Genomic DNA, 8,244 nt, shown 5'->3' on the forward strand with positions numbered 1-8,244 from the left:
GAGAATCAATTACTGCTAATGCTAAAGCAATTAACACAATTAATGATCAGCTAGAAAATTTTAAGAAACAACTTCGGAACTTGATTAGTACTGTTGACACACGCCACAATTTAAAGTACGCGGAATTAAGTACACTTACAGAAATGTTAGAAAAAGATATCAGCAAATTTAATGATAAAATTAAAAAAATAATAAATGATCTGGACTCTGTAGTTGAAATATCAACTAAACAAGGAGAATCAATCACTGCTAATACCCAAGAAATTTCTACTAATGCCGAAGAAATTACAAAAGTAAAAAATGTTTTTCTAAAACAAGAAACACAATTAGCTAAAACAAAGAATACTGTTGACAATCTATCTGCTTTTGAAGTTGCTACAACAAAACGAGTTGATGATTTGGCTGATGTAATTCTTAAACTTAAAAAGAAAAACAAGAAAATAGGAGAAGAACTAGAAAAAGTAGACGTGAAGTGTTTCTTTTTGAATATAACAGCGGTTATAATGAAGGAGAACCAAAATCCCCTGTAGCATATTCATACATAAAAATGAAAAAGTATTTTGATCGCCACGGTGTCTGGATATATTCATTATATGATAATATAATTAATAGTGGTGCGGGCTATTTTAGTGCATTTAATTTGGAATCTGGTAATGTCGTAGATTATAAAGATTTTATAAGCACAAACCAAGAATATAAACTAGCTGTACCGGATGTACTATTAAAAAATGTGTTTTTAGTTAAAAAAGCCGGAACTTATATAATAGATATCAGGTTTTTTATAGTGGCGTCCGGACAGACGACAAAATGCAAAATATCACATTTTCTTTTTAGGTGGTGGCAAGATGGTTTTACAGGTACATTTCCCGGTGGGAGTGTAAATATAACATCCAAGATCGATGATAGTGGGCCCGAATCGGGCAGTGTATGTATGTATCAGAAAAAAATTAAAATTTATTTAACAGAAAGGACAATGTTGGACATTTATCCTTATGACGATTCATCATCTACAGAAATACCATTTATTCTTATGTCGGATAGTTATGTCAAATTCTACATATTGGAGGAATATATAAATTATAAAGAAAGTAAACTTTTGGATTAAAATCTTAATTAAAACTTTATTTAATTACTGTGTTTTTATTTAACTGGAATAATTAATATAATGGGAATATTTAATAATATAAATGAAAAAGTAAATAAAATAGAAAGATGGACGTCAGTCCTTGAGAGCTGGAAGCTCACACAAATTAAAAGAAAACCTCCATTGTTTTTAACATGTTATACCCAAGATACTGATAGTGGATTATTTCAATGGAAAGTTGATAATGCTAGTCCTGGTTTAGTTCAATATGGTAATAATGTAAGATTCATGCATGATTCCATCTTAATTATTCTTGTTGATGCAATTAAATTAGATAAAGGAGAAGCTAAATTGGAATTAAAAAGCAAAGAAAATAAAATTCTTCAAAGTTATAATGTAAAAAATAACAGAAAAAAATGAATCTATTTCTATTAATTATGCTAATGAATTTAAAATAAAATGATGTTATTTATATTAATTCTTTAAACGTTATGAATATTCAGTTAACAATTTATGGTTCTATAATTTAAGAGTTAATTTAAGAGTTAATTTAAGAATTAATTTAAGAATAAGCTAATGTATCAATACCATTATCAAGAATATATCTTTTATCGTCATAACATGATAAAGATGTTTTATTTATAACATAACTGGAAAGATTGTGTTTATCAGAACGAATAACTTTAAAGGTGTGATTACTTTGGGTTGAATTAAACAAAGTATCTTTGTAATTTTTATGAACTATTGTTTTCTTAACAACAAGTTTTTTAATTCCTTTACATTTTTTAATATTAACTTCATTTTCTAATAAATATGAATACATTTTACTTCTTAATCCAACAAATTCAACAATGGGAATGCCGGCAGCTTCATCTTTAAACTTTCCAATTACTTTTTTATTATTGTCGAAATAAAATTTTGAGTTGTTATCGTAATCACTATTATATTTTGATAAATCTAGAATGCACATTCCAACATAACAAGGTCTGTTTAATAACAAGCTTTCTTTTATTCTATGAATACCAAATAAATTCTTGTTAATCATCGTTGAACTAACAAATGAAGGTTTTGCTATATATTTTAATAAAAGGTTTTCATCATGAGTTAATTTAATATTAACCCTCTTGCGTAAATTCTCCATCGTCTTACCGAATACAGAGTTGTTCATTAACTTAAAAAAGTCCTTTTCAAATGAATTTTTTGCTTTAGATCTTTTTTGAGTATTAAAATCAATATACTTTTTTAACCAAGGACTTTCATCAGAAGTTAATATTTTGTGTATTTTGTTACTTTTAACCCTAATTGTGTATATAGTTCAAGATTTTTATAATGAACAACATAATTTTGTTTTTTCATTAAAGTTGGAACTAATTTTTTTACATTACTTTTTCCTATTTCAAATTCTTCTTTAATAGTTTTACTATAGTCAGAAAGCCATTGATCTGGTATTTTGATTTTTTCAGGAGCTAAAGGATAATCGTTGTGAACAGCATGTAATTCTTTTGGATATTCAAGATCACATTCAACTATAAAGTTAGTTTTAACTTTTGCAATTAATTTCTTGAATTGTTTTTCGGATATAAATTTAAAGTTTCCAGAGGGTAAAGGTTGACACATTGCCCAACCGTAAAGGTTATTGGCGTCAAGGTACATAATGTATTTAGATTCTAATTTAGGATCATAATCTTTCATATATTTATTGTTTGCTTTACTGTATCTGTTTGAAATATAACTTATTCCTATTCCTCCTCTCAGTCCCTTTTCAACAAAAAGATACATATCAATATCAGTTATTAAATCTAACTTAATTCCTGTCATTTTTAACATTGCATCCCAAGCTAAACCAGGACTACTAAAATAATGGCAAGGATCTAATTTGTAGTACTCTAAACATAGTTTTCTAAAATTTTCGAATACATCAGCTAAAAGTAATACGTCAGTTTTTAAATATAGATCATGATATTCTCCCATTGTTTTAATTTTAAATTTATTCCAAACATTTTTAGCATGTTCATATTCATTATCAGATATGTGTGTTTCATTTAAAATTGAATAAAACTCTTCTTTAGGAGGTAATTTTGTTTCTTTGAATTTTTTAAATGAATCCATGTAATCATATGGATAAACGCCTTTTGTTTTTAATAAATTAATGTTTTCGCAATCAAATTCTTGAGATAAATATATAAATTCTGGAATATTTTTACTAAGTTATCCAATGATTGAGAATTGCAATGAATCAATTAAGACCAAGTCGGAAATCATAAATGCCATATACCTTTCCATATTGTTAGGAATAACATTAATTTCTTTTTTAAATTTTCCTATTTGTTGCATAATAAAATGACCGTCATAACCTCTTAAATTATGAAAAATAACAGGAATTTTGTGTGTTAGTCTAAAATTGATATTACATTCTGAGTGAGCACTTCCTCTGAATTTTCCTGTTATATGACAATGGTCTCGGACAGGATTTTCATTTTCCTTATATTCTTTTTCACAAATGTGACAAGATTTCTGCTTTTTAAATTCACTTTCATCTTTTTTAGACATTCTTAGTTCTTTGTTAAAGTTAACTCTAAATATTTCTTTACAATATTCCTCTTCCTCAAGCATTTTTTCAATAAATTTATAAACTGCATTAGGGCCTCTGTAAATCTGGGTTGGTTTAGTATAACTGTTATCATAACAACAAACAACTTTATAGCCGTAACCACAATCTATATGATTTTGATATGGTTCAGTAAATGAAGATTCAGGTGATGGTAAAGCAGTTAAAACTTTCTTAGTTATTGATTCAAAATCAGCATAAATTACAAAAGGTACTGCTAAACCTATATGATAATTTTTAAATTGTACTTTACTTCCCTCTTTTGGCATTTTTACGCCTTGGGTACCATTAATAGCTAAACAATTTGGAATATGTTCATTCAATATTCTTTCTTGAGTAAAATGTTGCAGACAGCTTTTGCAGAAGTGTTTTTTATGTTGATCTTTGGTTTTATTAAACATTAATCTATTAAAGTCTTTTATCCAAACATAATGTTGGACTACAGTCCTTGAGGACTTACAGTCATCATCAGTTATTTTATCTTTATTGATTAATAACATGTCACACCTTTCGGAATAATGATATTTTGATATGTACAATGGATAAATACTATTTTCTTCATAACCAAATATATTGAATTATATTTCGGTATTTTAGGTATTTGATTTAATGTAACAGGAAACTTTATTCCTTTATAATTAAGTTTTTCTATATGTTTTTTTATATTTTGAAACTCTATGAGGGTTTTCTTTAACAGGAAATTTGTAAGCTAAATGACACCATCTAAAACATTCGTTATCATTATTCTTTATATTTATTAATCCTTTCTTTGAATTTTGTAATGGTTTTGGTAATTCTAAATAACTTGAAGCAGCCAATGGATTATACTTATATCTATTTATATAATGAGCATCAACTGACTCTATTCTCCAGCCACTTCCTTCTGAAATCCAGTTGCCAATTCTATTTATTATTTCATCAAAGGCTTGATGTAAAGTGTTTTTTATTTCGTTTGTGTTAATAATTTCTAAAGCCTTTGATTGAAAATAAGCTGATTTATATATTGTATCAGTTTTATCCATTTTTACAAAAGTTAATTTTAAAACAACGTTTATTTTTATACCTTTTAAAGTTTTAAGTTCAGATTTAAGTATTTCATAAGAGTCGTTTATAGTTAAATATAATTGATTCTTTGGATCTCGTCTATATGTAATTTTAATTTCAAATTTCTTATAATATTGTTTTGTAGATCTCTCAATTTCCATCTATATATTATATTTAGAAAAAAAAATCACTAAGGAAAAAAGGATTAAAAAAATAATAAAATAGATAAAGTTTAAGAAGAACTAAAATATTTAAATTTATATCTTTTTCCGCTGGTTTTTGATATTCCACTTTTAACTTGGGTTTTTCCTTTGCAGCACATTGTTATTAACCCTGAATTAATATTAAGGTCTTTGGATGCTGCATAAGTGCTTTTATATGTTTTTTCTTCATTAGTATCCCAATTGGTTGCAATAACTTTTTTAGGATTGTTTCGAATATTATTTGGTCTGGGACAATCACATAACCTTTCGGCATTTTCTTCTTCAGTTAATAGACAACCACAGTCCCATTCAAATAAATTATTTTTTAAAAGATAAGGATCTATAACATTTTGTAATTTATCAATGACATGATTTTTATATTCATCGCTAACTATTTGATCAAGTTTTGATTTAATAACGTTTCTTCTTTTAAGAACTTTTTTATATGAATTTTTGTCTGGATTCATTATTTCTCCTAAAGTGCTAGATACTTTTGGCATAATCATTCTATCTACCTTTCTATTAACCATCTATATATAATATACTTATAGAAAAAAAATCTTTAAAAACGCACGTAAAGAAAATATATTGATTTGAGAAACTTGTTTACATTATCTATATCTTTTGAATAAGATTTTAAAGTTATTTTTTCTAAATTGTTATCAACTGTTAAAATTTTAATACCTTCTTGAGACATTCTGTTTAACCATTCTTCGTGTAATTTGTGTAGTTTTTCTAAATAATCTAATCCAACTCTGTTTTCTTCCGTTCTGTTTCTTTTTTGAAGTCTTTTAAGACATATTTCTGGGTTGGTTTTAACATAAACAAATCCATCAATTGGGTTTTTTCCGTATGGTTTTATAATATGATCAGTTAAGAAAAGATTGTATACTGCCCACTCGGGTCATTTATAACACCGTTGTCGTGATGTTGTTTTGTAAAAACGTTACTGTTAATTAAATAACAACGTTCAAGGACAGAAACACCATCAAACTGTTTAGCAGAAGATAACATTTTTATATGACTGTTTAAAGTTGTTATCTGAAAAGGAAATAAATATTTGGAAGGTTCTTGAGCAGCAAGTTCAAAAAGGTTATATGAATTATAACTTGCGAAGCTGGAACCTTCGGTTGCACGTGGATCCATAACATTTTGCCATTCGTGAATTGGTTCTGGAATTATATTAAAATTAGGATTATATTCTTTAATAATATCTAAAAACGTACTTTTTCCTGATGCGATATTACCTTCAACTGATATAATTTTTCTCATTTATATAAAATACTTATAGAAAAAATCTTTAATAATCTTTAATACAACTCTTCTTCTTTTTTGCTTTTATATCCGTTAAGTTTAAATTCCTTCATGTGCATTTCAAGAGGTGTTGAATAGTTTTTTCTTTCTGCATTTCTAATAGTATTGTAAAAATATCCTGAATAACTTTATTTGGATCTTCTTTATTTACTTTTCCGATCCGTGCTTTTGTTATTAGTTGTTTTATTTTCTGGTGATGCAATTTTAAAATAGCTTTTTTGTCTTCAACTTTTAGTCTATTAATAAAAATAGTAATTATTGATGGAACAGCGCCAGCAACTGCTACAAATATAGGAATAACTGGAACAAGTGCTAATGCAGCCGAGCAACCAAAAATACCTGCTGTAATCTGTAATCCTGTATTTACTCTTCCACAAAATTTATAACTTTTTCTGTAAGCAGCAGCTAGTTTAGTTAAGTGGATAATTAATTGATCTATTGTTTCTATTCCATTATTAGAGATTAGATTTTTATTACTCATTTATATAATTAATATTAATATTAATATTTTTTAAATTAAATTTTTTCCAATTCTCTAAACGGAACCCAACTATTAAATTTTTCATTGTAACCTTTCCATTTTACTAAAGCTTGTTTTTTCTTATAGTCTCGTCTGATAACTTTTTCTATTCTAAAAACCTCTTGTGTAGTAGGTAAAAGTTCTTGTTCATAAAATAAACCTTGAATTATTTCATCATTTAAATCTTTAACAGTGTATGTTCTGGGATTTGTATTATTAATTCCATAAATTATAAATATTTCCTCTGTCCAGTTTGGTGTATATCCTTTTTCAAAATGTCTTTTAAGTTTGCTTAAGCGAACACGATCACCAATTTTAAATTTTGGTTTACTCTTTGGTATCTTTAAATTACCATATAAATTAAAGTAAACAGTACCTTTATTTAAGTTTTTACTAGCTTCGGTTGGTGTCATTTTTATACTAGAGTGTTTTGTTTTGTTATATTTATCAACCATTTCCTGCAAATTATCTAAATAAGTATAAGTATTATTTGCTGTAATATATTTCCACATTATTCTTTTTAAACTTCTATTAAATCTTTCAATAACTACAGCCTTTCCTTCATTAAATGTATGGTACATGTTAATTTTATTTTTATTCAAAAATGATTCAAACTTTTTATTATAAAATTCTTTTCCTTCATCTACCCATAAATTTGCTGGTGTTCTACCTTTTAAAATTATTTTTTTCAAATGCTTCAGTAACAGATTCTCCAGTTTTATTCTTTAATGGAATAACCCAAGCATATTTACTGAATATATCAATAACGGTTAACAAGTACTTTACTCCTTTATTATATTTTGAAAAAGCTTGCATGTCAACTAAATCAGCTGACCAAGTGTCATCAATATCATTAACTATCACTCTTCGTTTCCTAAATTTTCTTTTAACTGGTTTGTGTAATTCTTCTGCTAATTCATCGCTCCATGTAATTCCGGGGGTATACTCTACCCCCTTTTCCCGTTTTTTGACTTATGTCCCAGCCCAAGTTTGTATTTCGTTTTAATTACAGGTTTTACAACTAAATGTTTTGCAATCTTTTCTCCAAATGTTTTTGATTTAGTGTTATTTAAATTGGAAAGCATTTGCTTATCACATGTACCCTTTTTTACACCACTGTCATAGCAAAAGTCATGGGTCTTACATACTGCGTCCAGTTCGTTAACAGGGGGTCCGTTATCTAAAGGATTTCCTGGTCCACAATAATTATATCCTGGGAGTGTTAAACCTTTCTTAGGTAACAAAGGTAACATTGCTTTATGAATATCTAAATTACCTGCTGTGATAGTACTTTTAACAAACTTTGATTTCATTTTTCCACAAGACGAACAGGTAGCCATTATCATTCTTTTCCCGTATTTTGCTGTAACATAGTGAGGATTTATATTATCAGTAAATTTTCTTTCTTTCAAACAATATATTTTATTCTGTAAACTCATTATATTATATGTGTTTAAAACTTTTTAGTCGG

Source organism: Mercenaria mercenaria, chromosome 15, assembly GCF_021730395.1.
Source record: "Mercenaria mercenaria strain notata chromosome 15, MADL_Memer_1, whole genome shotgun sequence".
Classification (NCBI taxonomy): Eukaryota; Metazoa; Mollusca; class Bivalvia; order Venerida; family Veneridae; genus Mercenaria; species Mercenaria mercenaria.